This window comes from Mauremys mutica, chromosome 2 (assembly GCF_020497125.1).
Source record: "Mauremys mutica isolate MM-2020 ecotype Southern chromosome 2, ASM2049712v1, whole genome shotgun sequence".
Lineage (NCBI taxonomy): Eukaryota > Metazoa > Chordata > Testudines > Geoemydidae > Mauremys > Mauremys mutica.
Genome location: NC_059073.1, coordinates 81,765,095 through 81,789,079, shown reverse-complemented (window position 1 = coordinate 81,789,079; position 23,985 = coordinate 81,765,095). Strand labels below are relative to the sequence as shown.

The following is a 23,985-nucleotide window of genomic DNA, read 5'->3' as shown; positions in this document are numbered from 1 at the left end:
GCACCTAAATGAAGTGGCCAGTTTTTCCACAAAGACTCATCTCCCAGTAGTTACCAGTTTTTTCCAGATGGGATCTAACAGTTAGTGGGTGCAAAGCTCTTTTGAAAACCTGGACCTCAGTCATTTAGGCACCTTGGCAGAACAGCATGAGAACACTTGCAGAGATTTACCTATTTCTCTGTCTTAGTACTTGTATCTAGTATTATTCACCTGGTTACCTTTAACAAAAAAACCTCAAAACTTATTTTTTTTCATTTCTTCTCAGGGAGGCCTATTTGATATTGATATCTTCAAAAAGTTTAAAAAATAAACTAAATCCAACAGTGTCTGAATGTTTATGGAAGCTTAGTAATATGCATAGCGCAGAGATAGAATTAGTTTTGAAAGCAAAGCAGCCATAAAAGACTCCCTCAAAAGACCAGAATTAGTTTGGGATGATTTAGAGATGGGCAAAACTCTTGCATCTCAAAATAGGAACTAGCTTGAGTTTGTTCATCTCTCCTTCCCAAATGAGCTTGTCAGATCCAAGACAGTTAGGGTTTGTTTTTTAAATAGCTGCTTGACTCCTACTGAATTGTTCTGATTAAGTCAAGGGAGAAGGCTCCTCACTACACCACTGAATATACCAGGGAAAACCTAACATTCCTTTGATGTAATTAGTAATTAACATTCCATTGGCAGCAAATCAATTTTCACATGCACTTCCTAGCTTTGGTCACATCTGAAATAATACAAGAAGAGAATTCTCATGTCATATTTTGGCTCAAACAAGGAAGCAGTGCACATCTCATGAGCAAGCTTGTTCTTTATGGTTTTTGTAATCATCCCCACCTGAGGGGGTTGCTGAAGTGCTGTGGCACACTATCCCTTTTTAGTACTTAGAGTGTCAAGTGTACCACAACTCAGAGGCACCTCAGTGTCATCTGGGGGGTCCCAATAAGCATTCAGACACATGACTGGACTAGGGCTGGAGAAAAGGTTGCCATTAGCTTCGTTTCCCCTCTTAGTTCATTTCAGCCCTAGAGGTACTTGGGTATCTTGCAGGTCCCCTGGCCAGGGCTAAGGACTGCCCAACATATTATTTGTGGCCCCTTCATGTTGCTGTTCCACTTTTACACAGCTCCACATCTAGGTCGGGAGGAGCTTTTCTAGCTCCTTACCCACTGGCTTTCAAACATAACTACCTTGAAATACCACACTGCCTCAGCGAATCACTCTTGACCAACTGTCGTCCCAACTGCCAAAGAATGTTTTCCTTTTCTGCCAACCTGTGACTGCTCAGCAGATTCATCACAGCTCACTCTTGTACAGTTTTTTTCGTGCACATCATTTTCTTCCAGCATGCCACTATTTCAGCAAGTACAGAGGGGTTCATTGCTAGATAATCACATTAACAACATGGCAGAACTACATAGGCAGCTCCCATATTCAAGAGGAAAAAAATGCTTTTTATAAAGGAACGAGCAGTCATTGCTCAAGGCACTAGTTGGAACAGATCAATAACGGCTCTCCTTCACGCTGCAAAATACATTTATAAAATGCCTATATGTGGGGGGGCGGGAGGGAGGTAGATGTTAGCTTTTTGTATGGTCTCACCATGAACACAAAGTTCATGGAGGAGCTCTCAAAATCCAAGGACAGAGAGCATCACTTCCCTCTCTAATAAGCCAGAGAATCATACTATCTTCTTTTGTCATACTTTAATTTTAGCACAGGTATTCTGAACTGGACACCACATTTGTAGGCAGAGGACTGCTATATCTAGAGCAGGCTAACATGTTTTCTATTAAAAAGTGTCAACCAAAAAATCATTTAAAACAAAACAACTTTAAAAAAAAAACTGGGGGAAAAAAATCTATATTTAATTTTTAGTTTCAAAATCATGGGAAAATGTCCACCTTTTCTCACTGTTTTTAGTTTCCTCCTCTCACCCCCCCTTCACACTGGAAAATGTGATACAAAGTTTTTAAAAAGTTAAGTGAGAGAAAGTAACACTTTTTCTTCTACTTTTCAACTGGAAAGAAGGGAAAAGTGGTGATAGGGGAAAAAAACAATTTTTCACTCCCGCCTTTCCCCCCCCCCGAAAAAGGTGGTCACAAAAATAATAATAAAAGGAGAGAGAAAGTTGGAGAAAATCCACACACACACACACACTTCCCCCCACTCCTTTTTCCCCCCCAACCTTTTCCAATGGGAGGGGGGAAAAGGAAGAGATGTTAGAGGAGGGAATAATAATAAATAATTATAATTTGACAACAGAAACAAAGTGAAGATGAAAATTTTCATTTAATTTTTTAATTCTTTTCATCAAAAAAATCAAATGCTCAAATTTTTAATTTTTTCCACCAAAATAAAATTAGAAATTGAATAATCTTATCAGGCAAATCTGTGTATGGTACAGTGATAATCTCCATTCACCATGTGGCTCTGTTTTTTGACCAAAGTCAGTAATATAGGCCAAACCTCTGCAGAGTAGCTGGTTGAAACGACATTAACAAACAAGTCTTCACTGATGTAACAGACAAACCAGCACTTGATTTGCCATCCAGTCATCCTCAGAGACCCATTCCTTCCAATAAAAGACATTAATTTCTATTCCTTCTCAAAAAGGACAATGTATCAAAAATCAAATCCCAGTCATCTGGTACCTATTCATGCTGGGGTGGGCTTATGTTTAGGAACTTTTGCCCACTTTTTAGAACTGGAGTAAAAAAGAACCTCCAAAAGTAACACAATGTGGAGTAGTTGGTCAAGAAAGAATCAGGCACTGTATAGCCAGCAATACCTGTAGCGGAGAACACATGCAATGGTGCAATTCAGTTTCCTACACCGTGTTAAAAAAAGACTTCTCCAAGTTCTCCTGAAATCCTATTCAAATAAAAAATGACAAGAAATTGACATTAGTATAGATATTAATGATGTAATCAATCAGTTTTGAAAGAGATTTGCTGGATAATGAAGTGGCTAGGTTTTTCACATGGGCATTACAGACCTACTGCTGATGACTGCAAACCAACACTTCATGAACAAGTCAAAAAAAAGAAAAACCCAAACAAAATCCCCTGGATCCAAATCTCCAAGAATACTCTCTAGCCCAGTGATTAGGGCACACCTGCAGAGAGAGAGCTGACCCAAGTTCAAATTCCTTCTCCACATCAGGCGGAGCAGGGAATTGAACTCTGGGCCTCTCACAACCCAGCTGAGTGGCCCCACCCCTTTCTGCTCCTCCTGCTGCCATTTTAGACAAGAGAGTTGCTTTAGTTCAAACAGGAATTATTTGGTCAGAGTCCTGTGGATGTGTTTTACAGGAGGTCCCTTCTGACTTTGGAATCTATGAATCTGTGGAAAAATTCTCTGTTCTAATAGGACCCATTCTTTCCTAGCCCCACAAGAAACACCACATCTTTCCATCCTCAGGTACATAGTATTGATCAGCTAATACAACCCAAAAAGGGGTATTCCACCTCAGATGTTTGCAGTCGTCTGAGAACTATGATCCATGCTATGCTGTTTATATTCACTGCAAAATGCATAAGCCTTCAGGGAAAATCATTGATAATCTGGGCACAGAGCTAAATGCTTTCCAGTAAAATCAGCCATATCAAATATTTGGCTTTGTTTCTTCAGAGGTTAGACTGGGAAACACGAGACTCCCTCTTGCTCTGCACAGTCATAGCACAACAACTACTTTTTTTAGGTCGTTGGCATTAAGCCTCAATAATACTGGTACTGCTGCTGCTCTAACAATATCTGTATCACTTTCATGCCAGAATTTACCATTCCACAGATGAGAGATTTGTTTACTAGAGGTTTTCCAAAAGGGGCAAATACTCTAAAAATCATCCAACCATATATTTCTAAACTGAACAATACTGGAAAATGATGGCTCTTGACCTGTGGAAAACTCAACTGTTGCAGAATATGGCGTCCAAAGGCTTTCAGTGTAGCTGTGCAATATAGTTTAGCGTGCGCAGCTCCATGCTTTCCATTTCTCACTCTAAATAATCACAAGATACTCTAGATAAAAACAAGTCACTATTTTCCCTCAGCTTCTCTCCGTCATTCTAACTATAACCACAATGGAGCAGGGTTGGAAAGGACACAGGACCTCTATTCCTCAGGCCTCAGAAAGTCAGTGTGGGGGTTGGGTTAGCCAGGAGCGACCATGAGAGCCAGTGACAGTAAGAGGCAGGTAGCTGAAGGGAGCCTGTGGTAGCTGGAGGGGCTGGGGGTTGTTGAGGAGGCAAGGGATTGGAGTGGGGCTTGGAGATTGATAGACTGAAAATAAGTGTTACGAGATTCTAGAACAGCTTTTCCCATTCTGTCCCTGCCTCCCATTTGTCTTCCTTCTTATGTCCCTATCCCCTTTCAACCCATGCTACTCATTCTGCCCCCCAGTCTGCCCATTTCACCTTCCAACTGCTCCCTGACCCGCAGATCCACCAGGGGAGCATAAAATGGAGGAAGAGGCAGCCTGGCTTCTTGCAGTTTCTCTATCACTCTATCTCTGTCCTCTAATGGACAAGAGGGAACACCATGGGAGAATTCTTACAGCCCTGCTGGATGTACACCTCTACCTCGATATAACGCTGTCCTCGGGAGCCAAAACATCTTACCGTGTTATATCAAACTTGCCTTGATCCACCGGACTGCGCAGCCCCGCCCCCCTGGAGCACAGCTTTACCACATTACATCTGAATTTGTGTTATATCAGGTTGCGTTATATCGAGGTAGAGGTGTATGACATTCCTGCGGCAGGGAGACACAACAGGGCTGCCAGATGCATGTGTCTCACCCGAGATGCGTGCCACTTAGCAGCATTGTCTTAGGTCCAAATCCTGGTTCCACAAGCAAAGCCTAGGTAAAGGAGATTTGCTAGCAAAAACTACCAGTGCCCAACTTGCTGGCTTGTAGTGATTCCTCCTTTTCTGCACCCCTCTTCAGCATCTGTACAGTTTCTGCTAGCAAGACTATTTTGTTTTGGCTTTGCCTGTAGAACCAAGATTTGGACCTTAGACAGGGCTCTCAAGCAGCGCACATCCAACATGACTCATGCCTTATCATGCCTTGGCAACCTTATCCAGTCGAGTAATTTTGCCCCAAAAGGGGATGGAGGACAATAGGAAGATCCCTCCAAAAGCACCATAAGTCCACCCTGCCTCCCTTCACTGCCACCCTAAAAGAGTTTCAGCACCACCAGTTTCTATCTGTCTGTCCGAATTGAAGGAAAAACAAACAAACAAACATCTCCCAAGCATTTACTGTGGCCTTCTCCTGCCTTTCCTCTGATGGTGCCATCTTTAACTGGCTCCTGTTTTGCATGGCAGCACTCTTCAGATAACTTGCTAAGTTCTCACCTTCCCACTAAATGCCCAGGCTCCTCTCTTTCCCCTTCCAGACTTCTACATGAAGGCCTTCCAGGCTCCTCTACTTCCCACCAATTCCTTTGGAGATCCTCCTACCAGTCTCTCCTCAGTCTTCCTCAGACTCACCTCATTCTCTTTCACCCCCCAAACACCTACAACTCTCCTCCTTCTGCAATAGTGGAATCTTTTGGAAGGAGGCTGCAACTGCAGTTTGCTCCTGCTTAGTGAGCATAGCTGCTAAACACACATTAGGCATGGGTTGTCATGGAAAGAAAAGACAGGGAGGGGTGAGAGAGAGAGAGAGAATCCACTGAGCTGTTGCTCAATGTACCATCAGACTTTACTCTTCTCTCCTCCTGTGTCGTCTCTTCCCACACCCCAACAACCAGCCAAAACTTGGTGGAAGAACACTGTTGTCCACAACCAATTTGAAAGTTGTGAAAAGGAGATATTCCCCCATTCCATCACCCAGCATAAATCTATATCCCTGTTGCACCTCCTCACGTCCCTGCTTGAATGTCACAACAGCTGGCTACTCCAGTGCCCCAATGGCAACTTTGGGCTCAGAGAGCCAGTTGAATAGACACTGCTGGTGTGTATGGGAAAGAGATGATGCAGCCCATAGTCTCCCCTTTTTCTGTGGGCTACATCATTTGAATACAGGTGTACAGACCCACCTGCCAAGTCCTTTCCAAGCCACACTTCAGCCTCCCTACCATGGCAAATGGCATAAAGCCACTGCAAGAGGTCTAGTCAGGGATAGGCATATCACTGCATCACCTCTTTAGTCCTGGTTCCCCTAACCCTATGAAGCAGAACTGCATAGGGTGGTGGCAGCAGGGCCGGCTCCAGGCACCAGCTTATCAAGCAGGTGCTTGGGGCGGCAACTCCAGAGCGGGGCGGCACTTTAAGGTATTCGGCGGCAAGTCCCTCACTCCCACTCGGAGTGAAGGATCTCCTCCTGAATTGCCACAGATTGCGGCTTTTTTTTTTTTTTGGCTGCTTGGGGCGGCAAAACCCCTGGAGCCGGCCCTGGGTGGCGGTGCTGCTGGGGGACCTGACCCTTAGAACTGTTCTAAATATTGCCAGCCTCAAGCATTCAAATATGAGTCAGACCCAAAGAAATCATGAGATTGGCTTAAAAATCATAACTTTAAAAAAAATACATTTTGGGTTTTTGTTTTACTAGGTTGCATCTACTTCAAGTTTTTCCCTGAACCCATGAGAGCTAAAAAAAACCTCACCTTCCTTTAAGTAAATCTGAGATGCTCTTGATTCTAGGGGCTGGGGCTCTAAGAAGTATACCCAAAATCATAAGATTCGATAAAAATCATGAGAGCTGGCAACACTGAACACCACTCTCTTCCCTCCCAAGGCTAAAATTCTTCACCATAGACATTCCTCATCTTTATGATAGTCTAGTCAAACAGTGAGATGCTCTGAAAAGCATAGGGTGAGTTCCTATGTTTTAACACTGCTACGTTGACAAGAAGCCAACTGGGTGCATTTCTTCCTCCTGCAGCAAACTGGGTTAGCTGAGAGCTTGACGGAATGAGAATAGCAGGTTTTTTAAGTACTGCTTCAGCACTTGTATTGCCACCACCAATCAGATATCAGAAGCAACACACACTATGGGAAGTGTATGTAATCTAGACAGGCCCATGCAGACCAGAAGTAGGGAGCGAAAAGGAGTACTGTATGTGAGGGGAAAGGAGACAGAGAAGAAATCCATTCCCAGGAACTTTTTGAAACACTGACTTCAATTTCCTGCATTTTAGAAAAATCAAGTTGCTTCAAAACAAATTTTTATTAAAAAAAATGGAATTCTGTGCTAGGATAACTTACCAGAGGCAAGTTATGTTCTGTTAATTGCCTTGCACCAAAGCCACAAGTCTCCAAATGCCCTTGCACGTTTCTCATCAAACAAGCACACATACAAAGATCAACATTCAAGCTGTCATCAGAACTGTCAAAACCACCCATAAAACCAAGACAGGTTAGCTCCTTCTCTTTCATAGAAACACTGGTCTCTCATTCCCCTGCGTCCGATCATCTGCCAGGGCTTCGGAAAGTCTGTTGAGCTGCCACTCTCTGTCTGCCCTTGCTTGAAGACAGGGAGTGGGCTCCAGGGACAGCCCATCAGGACCGAGCATACACAGTATTCACACACTGCAAGTCATTAATGAAATTGAGTAGTACCAGACCCAGGACTGACCCCATGAGACCCCACTACATATGCCCTCCCCATTTGAGAGTGAATCATGGATAACTACTCTGAGTTTAGTCTTTCAGCCAGTTGTGCACCCACTTGATAGTAATTTCATCTGGACTGCATTTCCTTAGTTTGCTTATGAGAACATCATGTAGGATGGTGTCAAAAACCTTACTAAAAATCGAGATATAAATGTCCAACTCCAGTCCACAAGCAGTTTTCCCAACTCTGCATCCTTCTATATTACAGTATGCTCTGGACCAGTCTCAGGCCTGGTCTACACTTAATTTTACTGACTTTTTTTTTTTTTTTAACCAATGCAGTAATACTGGTATAATACTTAGCGTGGACACTGCTATACCACTATAAAGGGGACATATCTGTATAGCTTGTTCCTCTTCCCATATGGAAATAACTACACTGATATACATACTTCTACACTGCTATAATTGCCACCACATTGGAGGGGAGGGAGCCGGGAGGTCATACCACTGTAACTATACTGGTATAAAACTTTCTAGTGTAGACAAGGCCTTAGAATCTTAGAGAGACTCCCACCTTGAGAAATGAGCTTGAGACTTCAAACATCTAGGTTATAAAAATATTCTGTGCAAAATATACATACATGCAGATCAATATTCACACACACAAAATCCCTTCCATTTCAGTAATGTTCGATTCTGACAGAACTCCATACAAGCTAGGGAAGGTTTAGGTCACACTTACAACAATAACATAGGCAGTGTGTCTGGGTAATGAGATCCAGTTTCCACAAAGATTTCTGCATTCTCACATGCCTTTGTTTCTGAAGTCAGTTAATCATTAATATGGATTAACTCCTGTGCCCTATGGACACTTTACTAGGGTATTAATAACATGCAAGGATATACAGATATGCAGTGAGATTTTTAAAAGTCTCTAAATTTTTAAAGACTGTGCATAATGATAAAAGTCAAAGGCCCTATGGAATATTAAATGCATACAATTCTGGTATTGCTGACAAAAATCAGCATATTCTTCTTACATGAAGTTTCTTGATATTTTAGGCCATGCATATAATATAGTAGATCCACACAAACGTGTAAATGAATGGAAATATAATAAAGCAGTGTGGTAGGGTGACAGCCCATCCCAAATTGGGTGGACGGTCCCCAAATGCAGAGTTCAGCCCAGAACCAGGGCTTGAATGATTCCAAGACAGCATTTGTCCAAGATTCCCTGCAGCCCCACTCTGCACTCCTGCCTGAGCCTCAGGGTAGGGTTGCCAACTTTTTAATCCCACAAAACTGAACACCCTAGTCCTGCCCCTTCCCCTGAGGCCACGCCCCCTTCCCTGCCCCTTCCTCGAGGCCCTTCCCCCCCATTCACTACCTTTCCCCCTCCTTTGGTGGCTCGCTCTCCTGCACCCTCACTCACTTTCACTGGGCTGGGGCAGGGGGTTGGGGTGTGGGAGGGGGTGAGGGGTGCAGGAGGGGGCTGTGAGTTGAGGCGGGGGTTGGGGTGCAGGGGGTGAGGGCTCCATCTGGGGGTGCAGGCTCTGGAGTGGGGCCAGGGATGAGGGGTTGGGGGGGGGGGTGCTCAGGGCTGAAGGTTACCTCCGGTGGCTCCCGGTCAGCAGCACAGCAGGGGGACTAAGGCAGGCTTCATGCCTGTCCTGGCACCGCAGAGCACCCCAGAAGCAGCCAACAGGTGGCTCTGCATACTGCTCTCACGTGCCGGCACCGCCCCCACAGCTCCCATTGGCTGCGGTTCTGGCCAGTGGGAGTGCAGAGCCAGGGCTCAGGGCGGGGGCAGTGCCCAGAGCCCTGTGGGGCCCCGCCACCCACCTTAGCACCGCAGCACTGCCAACCAGACTTTTAATGACCATCAGCAGTGCTGACCAGAGCCACCTGGGTCCCTTTTCAACTGGGTGTTCTGGTCAAAAACTGGACACCTGGTCATCTTAGCTCAGCAGCAGCCCCAGCCTCTTGCCAGTGTGTGTGTGTGTGTGGGGTGGGGGGGGGGGAGGTTGGGGGAAGATGATGGGAGGGAGGGGCCTGAGGTAAGCCTTAGCTCCCTTTTGCACCAAGGCCCCGCCCCCTGCTCCGCCTCTCCCCCAAGGCCCCAGCCAGGCCAGAACTAGAAGCCGTAGTCAGGCAGTAGTAAGAGCCACCCAGGGAGATTGGGCCAAGCCCCAGACCCTACAGCTGCCCATGGCAGTGCACCCCAGGGGGTGGGGACACAGGCCGGTGGCTGCTCTTGGGCACCCTGGCCCCCCACCTGGGGCAGGTACAGAGTCCAGAGCACCCACAGTGGCCCAGGTTCCCAATGGGGCTCTTACCACTGCTTGGCTCCAGCTGCCCGCCTGGCCAGGGCTTTGGAGGAAGAGAAGGAGCAAGGGAGGGGCTCCTGCATGTGTCTCACTTTTGCCTTTTGAAAAGATGGTCACCCTAAGCGTAGACTGTGATTAAGGTGAGACTTGGGGCTGGATTCTGCTCTTACTGATGTCAATGAGTGTGAGAGAAGCTGAATAACAGCATGTTGAATTAGATTCTATCCCCTCCTCTGCCACAAATACTTGCACAATGCTGAACAAGTCACTTAAACCAAAACATTTTACAGGTGGCCATTAACTGTATGTTAATTGTGCAGCTGTCCCACTGTGGATAAATAGCTGTAGATTAATTGGAGCAGGGGGACTGGAGCCTAAGTCTAGGTGAGCACTAACCACTAGGCTATAGAATCACTGTTACTTGCTCTCTGGCCCAATAGCTCTTTAATTTTTTATCCAACATGAAACAGCTTCAACAGTAGAGACTAAGGCAACCCCACATCAGAATATGCTGTATCCCAGTGGCTAGAGCACTTACCTGAGAGATGGCAGATCCCTCCACCTGAACAGAAAGGCTTTGAACAGGGGAGACTTGAACTGCAGTCTTCCATATCCCAGATGAGTTCCCTAACCACTGGACTAAAAGACATGAGGGAGGTCATCCTTATCACCACCAGCCCCCTCTTTTGTGAGAGCTTGCATATGGGGGCCCAATCCAATAAGTGGGCTCCAATCTTCCCAGTTCATGCATCATACCGAGGCTTAAGAGTCTGGACACCTAGAGGGAGGCAGCAGCAGACATAACCAGAGGCAGAAACATAGGCACCTAGGGAATTTTACTGCAAAAATTTAGGTGCTGAGAGAGTTTAGGTGCCTACCAGGTTCAGCAGCAGCTGAGTAGGGGTTTTGTGAATTCCAATAGTGCCTGACTCTGTGATTTAGGCACTTAAGTACCTTTGGGAATCTAGCCCTAGATCTGCAACAACATATCCCACAAGACACAATGCTGGAACAATTTGTATAGTGAGGGTGCTGAGAGCCATTGAACCAGACTGTAAACCTTGTATATGAGGGAAACCACTTAAAGCCAGGGGGTGCAGTAGCACCTCCCACACCCCTAGTTCCTACACCTATGACAAGACAGATTCCAGACAATATTCACAAGGACTCAAGCCCCAGGCAAATCCTCGGACAACTGTTAGATTTTGTCTGTGTGACTGTTAAGTAACATGCATCCATGAGGCCTATCTGGACAGACACTGGTGCAAGGCTCACTAAGAATAGTGCGCCAGTCCCCCTAGCCAAGTCTCTGTCCCTTGTGAGGTTGTCGTCTCTCTTATGATTGGTGAAACCAAAACATGCTTGCAAAGACACCTCCTTCATTTCAGCTCCATCATTTGTTGTACCCATGATGGATGCTTCAAAACTTCAAGGGAGCTCAGATGGCTCAACTCACAATTCAAAGCCTCTGGACATGGGTGGAGACCAATCTCCATATAAATACTCTAATTCAAGGCAATCTAGCCTGCAAGGGACTCCTACCTCATCTGAAGTACAGTTCTGTTCAGATTTTAAGTGGACAATACAATTGTCCTCTAATATTATTTCAGCTAACAGACATGCTGAGCAGTTCAGCCATTCCAAAGCTTTATAGCCTCTCAGCATAGGTATGTCTATCACTACATTACAAATGCAGCAGCTCTCCATTTTCCAGGGAAAGAATGTCTTTGCAGAAAGCACATCACCTAGCATGAGTGGTCTCTCCAAATCACTAGCTACCATTCTGTTCCTGAGGTGGGGAACCCCTCTGGTGGGCCTCTTTGGCATGGAACACAAAACTAAACACAACCTAATCGGATCCAAAGGCAAGAGTCATCTGGGACATCCAACAGATTCATTCCTCTTGGACAATAGCCAGATGTTTCTATGTGTCTTCCTGCCAACTCCTCTCATCATCAGGATACTGAGGAAGATCAGACAGGATGACCAACATGGTGGAAGGACGTAGGTAGGTTATGCATGCAATCCCAGGAACTGCTATCCGAGTCCTGATGTTTTGCGCACAACACCTACAGTATGGATTCATGCAAGCAGTAAAAAAGTTACTGTGATAATAGTTATTTTCTATGATAGGTTACTGATACTACATGGGTGAGTGTGTCAATACCATCCATCTGTTGTAACTGAGTAGATATTTGGGCAGGGTTGCTGAAAGGGACTCATTTATGTTTGTTTCTATCTTAATCTGCAGGAACTACAGGGTCAGTCTAGTAACGAGTTCATATTTGTCTTTTTAACATACTCTATATACGTATTAAAAAAAAATCAGTAAACTTCACAGAGCGGGGGGGTCTTCCATGCTAAAATGGAGAGACTTTGTTCCCATTTTCTTTTTTAGGCAGTTTAGTGGATAGAGCTCTGGTCTGGGAATCAGGAGACCTAGGTTGTCTTCCTGGCTCTGCCACTGACTTGCTTGGTGACCAAGGACAAGTCACTTCACTGTGCCTCAGCTTGTGCCTGTCTTTCTGTAAAATGGGGATAATGACAGATACCTCTCCTTTGCAAAGTGCTTTGAGATCTGCTGATGAGAAGTGACATCTAACAGCAAGGTTGTATTATTATTTTGTTCTTACTGTGTTCTGATGCCCAAACAATGTATGGTTCTACCTGGATAACATTGGTAAAAGTGGTGTCCACATAGATTATTGCCAGAGTTCAGACAGGAGGACATGCACAACTCAGTCCTAGTTCCTGCTGCTATTAAAGTCCATGGCAAAATTTGCATGGCATTCAGTGGAGCAGGACTGGGTCCTACAGTTTTGTCTTGTTGCCCCTTTGGCCTGAGCAGGTAGCCAATATTCAGGGTCTTGCAGGATTGTTTCTCTTGGAGGGGAAAAAAAAGGATGATGTGAGACAAGTGTATTAACAATAACTTTCATCATAGCCTGTAAAGGTGCACATGAGAAAAGTTCCTCCAGTCATGCACTACACTCTCCCTTATATTTCATGGGCTTCTCTGCAGGGCACAGCATGTTGGCATGGTCATTGATTAGAAATTTAGTGTTCAATAGTCTTGGTCCATTAGAACTTTCAAATGCTGCAGCAGAGCAGCTGCACCACTATAGCGCTTATTGAAGTCGCTATCTATGCCAACCAGAGAGCTTCTCCTGTTGGCGTAGGTATTCCACCTCCCCGAGAGGCAGTAGCTTTGTTGATGTCAGAAGTCCTCCCGTCGACATAGCGCTGTCTATATCAGGGGCTAGGTCGGTATACCTGCATTGCTCAGGGATTTTCCACACCCTTGAGCAACGTAGTTATACTGACATAAGTCTGTAGTGTAGTCCAAGCCACCAAAATACTTTGAAATTGAACAGAGGGAAGTATAGATCAGTGCACAATCTGAAAAGACCAAAAGGTAGCACAGTGTCCCCCTGAGTAGTTAAAGAACTACAAAATCTAAACAGGGAATATAATCTTAGAAAAAATAATTTTGTTAATAGGAGCGTAAACTTTAATTATAGGGGACCTAGTGGTCCACTATAATATTACCCACTAGAATTAGAGGGGGGTTCTAGGAATTATCTCCTCTTCAGTTGTATGTGTGATTTGATATGCATTAGTGTTAGTCAGGTTTTGATTTTAACATGTGAAATAAAACCCACATGCTGTATGTGGAAGCACAGTTCAATCTAATGTCTCACCATTGTGATTTGTGTTGTTGCAAGCCTCCTCATTTTAGTTTTTCCTTCTCTAAATAATTTCCCCCCTACAATTTCCATTGGTGAGCTTTGGACCTTGAAATTCTGATTCTGTAGCCTGCAATAAGATCAGTATTTTGAACTCTGATTATTCACAAGCAACCTGTAATCCTCACATCCCACAAACATCATATTTGCTGCAAGATTAAAGGAGCTCATTCTGTGCTTTAATCATATCCTATTCCTTCCCATAAACTAGCATTTCTCCTAATTCATGCTTCCTCTCAAATTCTTTCTTGGCCAGAACATTAAAGATTTCATGTTAGCACATTTTTACATGAAAATATTTGTTAGCAGCAGAATAAACCTTCCAGTAGAAATGTGACTACTGTGGGAGCAAGGATTTAAAAAAAAAAGCCATTGGAATAGGAAAAGTAGCCTCTGAATTGGAAAGTCTCCATAGGGGGACAATGTGTAGGGCTCAATCCTGTTCGCTTTGAAATCCATGGCATCTTTGCCATTGGCTAGTAGGAGGTAAGATCAAGCTCATAACAATGAACTGGAAATCTGCAGGGAGGTTATCCTTTACCAGATGGATTTCTGACTTCATTATTGCACTGACATGGAACATAAAATACATATCATGAGAACAAACTAGGTTTTCACAAACAGCACATGAACTTTACTTCAAAGTCATAAAATGTATACAAGCTCTTCTCCCTGGTTACTAGAATCTTACACCCTGGAATTATTTTGACAATATTTGCAAGTTTATTCAACAAATCTAATATAGTTGCATTGGTTTATAGCTCCATGTTTTGTTGTTTTGGAGATCAGTAAACAATTAAAAACAAGTCACATTTAAAAAATCAACTAACTTTCTGATTGTTTTACCACCACCAATTAGTGGTTCCCAGGCTTCTTTTTGTGTGAAATCTCCTAGATCCTTAGGATGGCTTTGGGTAAGGGCAACCCCTCTCCCCCCCCCCCCCAACGCACCTCCACTCACACCATATCCTGATGCAGTTGTGGTCCTCTCTCCTTTTTTGGTTCATTTTCTCACTTCCACTTGTTCTCTATTTCCTGATCTTTTCTATGCATTTTTCCTTCCCCACTTTCTCTCATTCTTATGTTTGACAACTTTTATAGTCTTCTCTCTCTCCCATTAGCACCAATCCCTTCCTCTGTTCATCAGAAGGCTACACACTGCTTCTTCTAGTGTATGGAGTCTGATGGCACAATGAATTAGATGCTGGGTAAGTGATGTAGCCACTTACATGGCAGCATCATGCGGAGACATCAAGCACATCCATCCACCAAGATGCTAAAGAGGGCAGTCCATAACCAAATGGCACGCTGTTTGTTCTTGAGCTCCAAGGGGCAGGAAAGGAAGCTTAAGCAGTCCCAACAGTAAAGATGTAAGTTAAACTGCCTGCGACAATGTATCCAGTTGTAACGAAGAAGGATCTTTTGGTTCATGTGGCTGTTCTAAGGGGTTCTAAGAGCTAATTCAGAGAGACTAGGGGACAAAAGTCTAAGTAGTCCAACTACTAAGAAATGAGTTATTGATCTAACCACAGGTTGCTGCTGATCCTTGGAAAGGTTGTGTATGATGTACTGTCTGAGAGGCTCAACTATTTCAGAAAAGGGGCATCTTGACTTTAGCTGGTGTTTTTGGTGGGGCTTTAAGATGCAATCATGAAGTAAGCCATCTTGATAGCTGACTGTGCAATAATGCAGCCAGAGTCCTGACTTCATGCCTAATAGCTTGGGGAGCAATGCCACTCAGCCTTCTGGTCCTGGCATGCTGCTGAAGATGGGTGGCATCCATTGAACTGAGTGAATTATAGTAAGCTCTTGCCCTGAGTGGCATCTGTGTCCAGGAGATCCACAGGTAAGTTATGAAGTGGGTAAGATATATATTTACTTGTATCAGTTTTCAATTTGCTGACATTCCATTGTACTAAATGTCCTCTTGGTGAGAATGTCAACTGTTTCTTTAAATCTATAACAAAGTCAGATTTGGGGGTGGGAGGGTGCGTGTGAAGGGGTGAGTTCTGGACCGAAGTTTTTCAGAAAAGCAGAGTGCTTTTGGGATAATACTAGTTTCCATATTTTAATAAAGTTCATGGTCAGAAGAAAGCTACTCTTTAGAAAGCTTGCCCATTGTTACCCCACCCCTGTTGTGGTGTTCTAGGAAAGATAAAATGAAGTGCACCTCAACACCATTTTTTATTTTGTACATATTTGTATGTCCCCCCCCTTACAGTCTCCTCCTCGCTAACCTTAACAGCCCCAATATTTAGACTTCCATCTGAGTATTCCTGTGCTTCTAATTTTTTGGGTGGTGCCTCTTAGGTGCAGCACAGCACTCGCAGTCCAGAGGGAGAGCCCTGTGAGAAAAGTGCCAGTGCACTTTTGGTACTTCTGGCACAGAAGTACTGGCATGCCCCCAAAAGTGCTACAACCATTTGAGCCCTGGCTTTAAGCTACCTTTGTACCCTCCCAATCCTAGGCTGCTCCAGGGACTGGAGAGGCTCCCAGCATCACTTAGACAACTCTGGGGCCTAAGTCACAGCAGCCACCCCAGGCTGCCCTGGGAGATGCAGTGCTATTCAGAATCTCCACAGCCCTGCCAGCAGCACTCCCCCTCCCACCTGCAGCCAGGTGCTGGCAGGTCCCCTACGCCAGAGCTTGCAAGAGGTGCTTGGAAGGCAGCCTAACAGTTGTCTACCTGCACCTAAGAAATCCTCCCCCAGCTGGAACCTTGGCTTTGAGAGCCTCTTTATGCCCATCTTCCCTCTGCTCCGCAACCCCTCCCCACCCATGGCACTCCAGCCCCTTAACCTGGCTCAGTGGGGCTGGAGCAGGTATAAGGATCTCACTCCAGGTGAGAGCATATAGTTGAACTAAATTGAACTATTTTCTATCCCATTCTTTATATGCCTTCATGTTTTGTTTGCTTCCCCCCACCCCAAGGAGAGGTTTTAATTGATTTGTTTACAATGATGCCCAGGTCTTTCCCTCATTCAGTACAGTTTTTTTAGAACCCAGTAACATGTAGGAATAGTTCAAATTATTTCTACTTGTCTGTATTACATTGCATTTGTAGACACTGAATTCCACTGTGCTCCTTCACCAAGCTTTGTTAGGTTCCTTTGAAATTATCCAGTTTTCTCTGGTCTTGACTAAATAATGATGTCTCATTTGCAAAATTTGTCACCTCACCATTCAGATATTTAATAAATATATTAAAAATTAGTCCTAGAATACACTTTTTTGGATGTCCATCTAAAGAATTTATAACTCCATAATTATTTCCAACCAATTTTCCTAGTCAAAAAGATTAGCACCTTCGTAAAAGACAACATTTGTCGTCCTCCTCCCATTCTCTCATACAGCAAGATAATGGATTTTAATGAGAGAGAGAGAGAACAATTTTGTTAGCAACTACCAGCCACTTCATTCCTAAATTTCTTCAGACTCTTTGGTGAATGTCCCTGGCGCTGGATGTCTTGGTACTTTATCATTGTGATCCTCCACTTCCTCTTCCAACACCTCAATCTTAGACAGGGCCCCATTTTTATTATCTGAATAGAGCTGGTATGGGGTGGGTATCTTCCCAGCATCCTCCCTGCTTAAGACCAAAGCAAAGAAATAATTTAGCCTCTGCAATGTCCTTGTCAACTTTAATTGCACCCTTCAGTCTCATCTAGTCTAGCAGACCCACCAATTCTCTTGAAAATATATATATTTTTTAAAAACTTATTTTATGTATTTGGCTATTTGCTCTTGAAAATTTCCACCTATATTTCCTACTTCCAATTTTACATTTTTCCTGCCTTAGTTTATGTTCCTTCCTGTGCCAAGGCTAAATTTCCATTTCCTGAAGGTCACTTGTTTGGTTCATCACACTGTTTGTTTGGTCTTGCCTTTCTGCTTCCTTTTTGGTTTCAGGGTATGCATACCTTCTGTGACACAATTATGGTATGCTTAAGTAGTTCCATGCTGAGGCCAAGGGTTTTATTAAAAAAAAAAAAAGCTAGTTTCCTCCTCTTGCCAAAACCATCTCTTTCCTCCAAACCCAGGGCATTTATTGGTTTATATTTTTACTTCAATACAGTGCAGGTGTTAGTTGTCATGCTTCTCTTCCTGCCCCAAAAGGCTTTCACTGGGTCCTACTTTGTCTATTTGGCTTTTTTCTTTTCTTTAATACTAGCCCAGACACAAGACTCTGAAGTTTCAGTTGTTTGTCACAGTTGCATTTCACACAGACAGCAAATGCAACCTTAAGCAAAGGTCTTTGCAGGGCATTTAGGGGGGAAATGACAAGTTATTTGGTGCTGAAACATGCTTCACAAAGGTCAAGGACACTAGCAGGATTCTAGAAAAGAGCTGGATGTGTTATCAAGCTGACATGCTCCAGGGAGAAAGTGGAAAACAAGAGAGAAAAGTCTTGGTTTAAAGCCTAAAAACACCACATGCTTTGTTTTATCATCTCACAGCTATTTTAGGACAAACCACTTTAATCAGTTTAAAAACCAGGTGCACAGCATTTAAACCTGGAGAGAGAAAACAAGTATTGAGAGAAAAATGCCAAAAGCTTGAGAGAAAGGGGTTGAGAAGGATGGGAGGATCTTTTCCTGTTCCCATTGAGGCCAATGAGAGCAGAGGGACCTGAAGTGGAAAGAGAGAATAAAGACTAGGATCTGAACACGAGCAAGGTGTTTCGATTTGGAGGCTGAGGACTGACAGCTTTACTAAGTGAGAGACTGAAGGATTGAGGCTCTAGAGCTGCAACCTACCAGATCACTATGCATGTACACTCACTGACTTCACTGGGGCTAGGGACAGGGTTTGCCTGCTTGTGGCCTGCAGAAGTGGAGGATGAGGGGCCATCTGCTCTGATACAGCTGTAGGCTTGGAATCAGAGTTGGGGGAGAGAGGAAGAAACAAAGCCACTTTTTTGTACTATATCCTGTGTGGTCCAACAGCATGCATAAGGAAGGAAACGTTACATTCAAATTAGCTGTTTTACTGGGAATCCATGACAGGGAAACATCACAGATTATTTAAAATTACTCTGTGCCCTAAAATGTATATATACACATTTCTGAATATACCCAGCAACTGACCCTTGGAAGCCTGTGTAAAAGAGCTTCAAACTATCTTAACTATACCAAAAGAAATAAAAACATGCCTGCTAGGGCTGAAAAATCACTTTGGCAATAGATGACTTTTAAATTTATGTCAGAAAATGTTTGGAAGGCATAATTTTAAAGTGTTAGGGAAATGTGTGTGATAACTGCTTGGGTGAAAGAGCAAATGTAGTCCATGGTTAGATTTACATAATAGTCACAGCAAGTAGTGAGAGGCTGGCAGAGCCAGCTGCCCATCAAGTGGGGGCAAAGGGAAGCATAGATCTAAGCTTTGAAAATCTGATAGAGTCCATTGATTTTCACAGGAAATGTTACACACACACACCCACCAAGCAGCTTCATCTGTAGTGGAGGTGGGAGGATAAGAAAAAAAAAACACCACACCACTGGCTTCCACTGCTAAACAGTGCAGTCCAACCTCCTCTTCTTTTAGAGTTGCAGAGAAGAAACCAGCCTTGGGGCCAGTTCTGATACCCTTAATCATAGAAGTAGTCCTACTGACTTCGTCAGGCTCATGTGAAAAATCTTGCAGGATTGGGCCCCTCCTTAGCATGCACAGAACAAAGACCAAACAAACCAGTACGTGTGGGGGGTGGAGGGGTGAGATATAACCCAACTAAACAGGATCTGAAAGCAGTGCCACTTGGAATTTTTTTGTGAGTGCTACAGGAGAAGAGAGGTGCCAAGGAAGAAGGGAAAGGAGAGAATAGGCAAATATAGAGTAGGTGAGATACAAAATTTTGGTCATACTTGAGATATTCAAGTCTCACATTAAAAATGAGGTTGTGAACCCCTTTTGTTGTCCCTAGCATCCAACTAGTTTGGTCATCTCTAATAGTGCTTTTGAAGAGCTTGATGTTAATTAGTCAGTCTATTTAAACTAGGGACAAGCCAGCAGTCCTTATGGCCTCATCCTGCAACCTACTAAGCAGGAATGGGAGTGGAGGGTACTTAGCACCTTACAGGATTGGGCCCTGTGCTACTGTATAGGGGATCAAACTACTCCATATTTCACTCCTAGCAGGACTTAAATGGGGGCTCTCTTAGGACACATTAAAATAACAACAGGTTTCAGAGTAGCAGCCGTGTTAGTCTGTATCTGCAAAAAGAACAGGAGTACTTGTGGCACCTTAGAGACTAACAAATTTATTTTAGCATGAGCTTTCGTGAGCTACAGCTCACTTCTAAGTCTACTTGTCCTGTCCAATTTGTAATTCAGATTTTCCATTTGATGTTCACCATAAACACCAAAGAGAAAATGACCTGACTCAACGTATTTGGAACCTAATGTTGCAATAGTGTAACCAATACAAAACATTCCTATGACATACTATCAAAGAGTTAAAAATTGCACACCTCAACAGCCAAACACACAACTGCATCTTGGAAAAACAAATTAAATTACTATATTTCATATGCTGCACTTCTATAGCCCCTTCCACCCACCCAATGATCAAACAGCACTTTACATTAATTAAGCCTCAACACCCATATGTATAAATTATTATCCCCTTGTACAAATGGGGAAACAGAGGTACACAGCAGTTAAGCAATAAGCCCATGGTCACATAGCAGGAGATCTGGGAATAGAACTTTTGGCTCCCAGTGATGTGCTTTAGCCACAAGACTATCCTTAAGTCTCCTTCCCAGTGATGGCTTTTGAACTAGCTTTAAAAAAAGATCCAATGAGATCCAGTGAGAGGAGGAGTGATAGATAACTAGATTAGATAGCTAGAGGCAATAAAAGTGATTAGAAATGTGTAGGGGGGTTTCTAAACAGAGAAAGATTAAGACTAGAACTATTTTATTGGGAAAGAAGAGTAAAAGAGGACAAAATTGAGGTACATAAAATAATAAATGGTCTGAACAAGGAGAAACCAGATGCCTTTAATAATAGGAGGAGTAGAGGGCACCTGATCGAATTTAAAAAAAAGGCATTAGCATTTAAATGAGTAAGAGGTTTAGTTTATCTATACATAAACTGTGCATTTACATCTGTATTATATTATTGAGGCAAATAGCTTATTAAGATTTTAAAATAATGTAAGGTTCATGTGAATCTGCAGTTACACTAGCTGGAATAATAGAATAAATGAATTACCACCTAACTCTTACAAAACACTTTTCATCCATAGAGTTCCAAGTGCTTTACATTTTACTGATGGGAAAACTGGGGCACAGGGGGAAAGTAACTTGTCCAAGGTCACGAGCAGAACCAGGAATAGAATCCAGGTATCCTGAGTCCCAGTCCAGTGGGAGAGCTAGGGGATTACACAGCCCTTTCCCTCAGCTTTTCACAAGATCCCTTCTATACCTTCTTTCACATGGCCCCCTATATTTGGTACAACCTTCCTGACATCATCCACAAGACCCTACAAGGTCCAGCCAGTCTCATATTTCAGACCATACTGATCACAACTTGGATCAGGAAGAAGTTTCCCTCATTACTATCTTGGCTCATGACACTATAGTGCAAAAGAGCCACTATGGTAGTGTAGAGAAAGCCACATTGGAACCTTCTCTCACAAGTGGCACAAGAATCCTTCTCAAATGGAATAAATGCCTCTCTGTGAGCAAGTTATAGCTATGTTTCAACTCAAATGGAGGCTCTTCCTTAAACACTCTGGTCATCTGGAATGTTGGGATAGGCAGCATATAGTTCTATACACATTTAAGAGCAAGAGCTAAATTAATATAGAGAATTTTAGCCCAGGAATAAATCACATACATACCAAACTCCACTTTGCACTATGGAGAAACCCTCTCTAAGCCTGGAATCTTCTCCTATAGCTACCAGCTCTTGCTTGAAGGCATCCAGCCCTATTTCTGAATGCCTAATTGGATGATGAGCCTCACCTGCTCTGAGTACTCCAGGTTCAACAGATAACTCAGGCCCAGATCCACAAAGGGATTTAGGTACTACTGCTATACACAAAACATCCACTCAGCTACTACCTAACCCTGTAGTCACCTAAATTCACTAGGTGCATTTCCCTTGTAAAAGTTCCCTAGGCATCTCTGTTTCTGCCAGTGACCATGCATACTGCTGCCTCAGGTAAGCATCTGAGCCCCTATTTCACACCTAAGCCCCAGCTCAATCTTTAAACCAGGTGAAGATAGGCACTGCCCTGCCTATCTCACCTGCAGGTGTGCTCAGAGCTTACCTAACTCCACCCAAAACAGGGGAGGAGACTCAGGAACTCATCTGGGATGTGGGAGATCCCAATTCAGTGCTTAATTTGTAATGAAAGAGGTGCAGAGGCTCAAGAAATTTTTTTACATTCAGAATTGATGCAGCAAGTCTAGAGGTGCTCAGCCCTGGCACAAATTAAGCACTGTCCCAATTCACTACTCCCTTCTGCCTGTTCAAATCCCTTCTCAGCGGGCAGAAAGGGAAACTGAAACAGGGTCTCCCATATCCTGGATGAGTACGTTAAAACCACTGAGCTAAAGATAAGAGAGCACCCTCTCCAGCCCTAGCTGTATGTGGAGGTAGGCATGCACATAAGCTGCTTTTGCAAGAATGGCTGAGGCACCTGACTCAAGGAGAGCATTGCCAGTTGTGGACAGTAAGCATTGCCAGTTGTTTCTTTTCAGCTTTGACTTAAGTACTTAGCTTGGTGACAGGGGTGGGACTTATGACTCATCCCTCTCATTGGTATCTCCCATCAGCTGTCTTAAGCAGCTCCATGCCTCTTGTGCTGGCTTTTGTGGATGCCACTCTCAGGCACCTGTCTCTCCCTATGCATAGTATAGGGAGCTTAGGTGCCTAACACGGGGTTTGTGGATTCTAGTGATTTTCAAGGCACCTATAAGTTAGGCATTGCAACACCTAAGTCCCTTTTGACATTTGGGTCTCAGCTGTTTTCTCTCACATCCACAGAACTGAAAGAACTGCTCACACACATACACACACACACACAGCTTCTTTTCAGTCCACACAAAACAGAGCCACTAAACTCATTTTCCTTGCTTGCCAATTTGATTGGGTAACTTCCATCTTGGAACCTCTCAGCTGGCTCCCCATCTGCCATTGCATATTAAAATTTTAACCACCCAGAAGGCTCTACGTAACTGTCCCCATCCTGATCCTGATCCCTTGTCAAGCTTCAGGTTGCTCCCTGTCTCCTCTGCCCTGCCAATGTTCATAGCTTTGTTTACCCCTTTCTCAGCTTTCCCATGCTTCTCTATGCCTTCTTCCACGTGGCCTCCTATGTTTGGTACAACTTTTCTGACATCATCCAGATTTAAATCCCTCTTAAAAACCCTCTGTGCCATGCTGCTTATAGTGAATCAAGCTGCCATATATAAATTAGGCTTTGTCTGCCTTTTATTGTTCCCCTTCCCTTTTCCTCTTGCCTCTGGTAAATTGTCTGTCTACTTGTTAGTCCAAGAGGTCCTTGGAACAGGGACCATCTGTCTTCACTGTTTGGAAAGTGCCTGGTATACAGTGGGCACATAGTGAGTTAAAATATGTTTTGAGGCATTCAAGCTTGGTCACTGATAGAGGCAAAATGTCAGATTAGAGATGGATCATTGATCTATTCTGGTAGGACAATTTACATAAACCTCTAGTTCAATTCACATGGAGAAATAAAGCTGCTCTGACTCTACAATATTGCTTTACCCTAATTTTGAGCTCCTCTAGTAAGCCCTAAAAGTCTTGGCCTCTGAGGATTATCAATATTTTCAATGTCTGCTACTCCTCCCTTCTTTCCCCTCCCTGCCTCTGGCAACACTGGTTCCTGAGCAGCAGCGGTTATTATTATTAATTACTTGTTGAGTGCCAGCAGTATGCTCTGCTTCATGCACAACAATGAGAAGGCTTGGGCCCTTCCTCAAAAGAGTTTATAATCTAGTTTTACAAATAAACCAGTTCTCACAGAGAGCATACCAGGTGATCAGTAGATCAAAGGGAAGTTCCGGCTGCTGAAGGTTTGGGAGGCTGGGGCAAGAGACTTTTTGTTTATATTTCTTGATTAAATCTTTATTCATTTTTTACAGAGTAAGATGGAAATGAAAAGAATACAGACAAATAAACCAAAGAAACATCAAATAACATAACTATGTAATCAACAGTAATGTTATATTGCAAGAAGGAAGACAGAAAGAAAAAAGTCTAGAAGAAAATAAAGATCCTATCAATGGGGCAGATTGCAAACCTCTTGCATTGGTGAGCACACGTTCACCAAAGCAGTTCTCTTTATTTTAGTGGTAGTGCTGATCAGTATTTTTTTTG

At 43.6% G+C, this 23,985-nt stretch overlaps 1 protein-coding gene across 5 annotated transcripts in view; it reads right to left on the bottom strand.

Annotated features, from left to right (window-relative positions):
• Positions 1-23,985, bottom strand: part of KCTD1 (potassium channel tetramerization domain containing 1) — a 145,851-nt gene that overhangs the window by 115,553 nt on the left and 6,313 nt on the right. The window contains exon 1 of one of the 5 annotated variants that reach the window (XM_045004486.1): positions 21,479-21,609. The exons of 1 other annotated variant lie outside the window; for it this stretch is intronic. The gene's annotated coding sequence lies outside the window, so the exon portion shown is untranslated. Of the gene's footprint in view, positions 1-1,184; positions 1,276-21,478; positions 21,610-23,985 lie in introns of those variants that run through there. 3 more of the 5 variants (XM_045004485.1, XM_045004490.1, XM_045004487.1) reach the window with 3 other exon arrangements.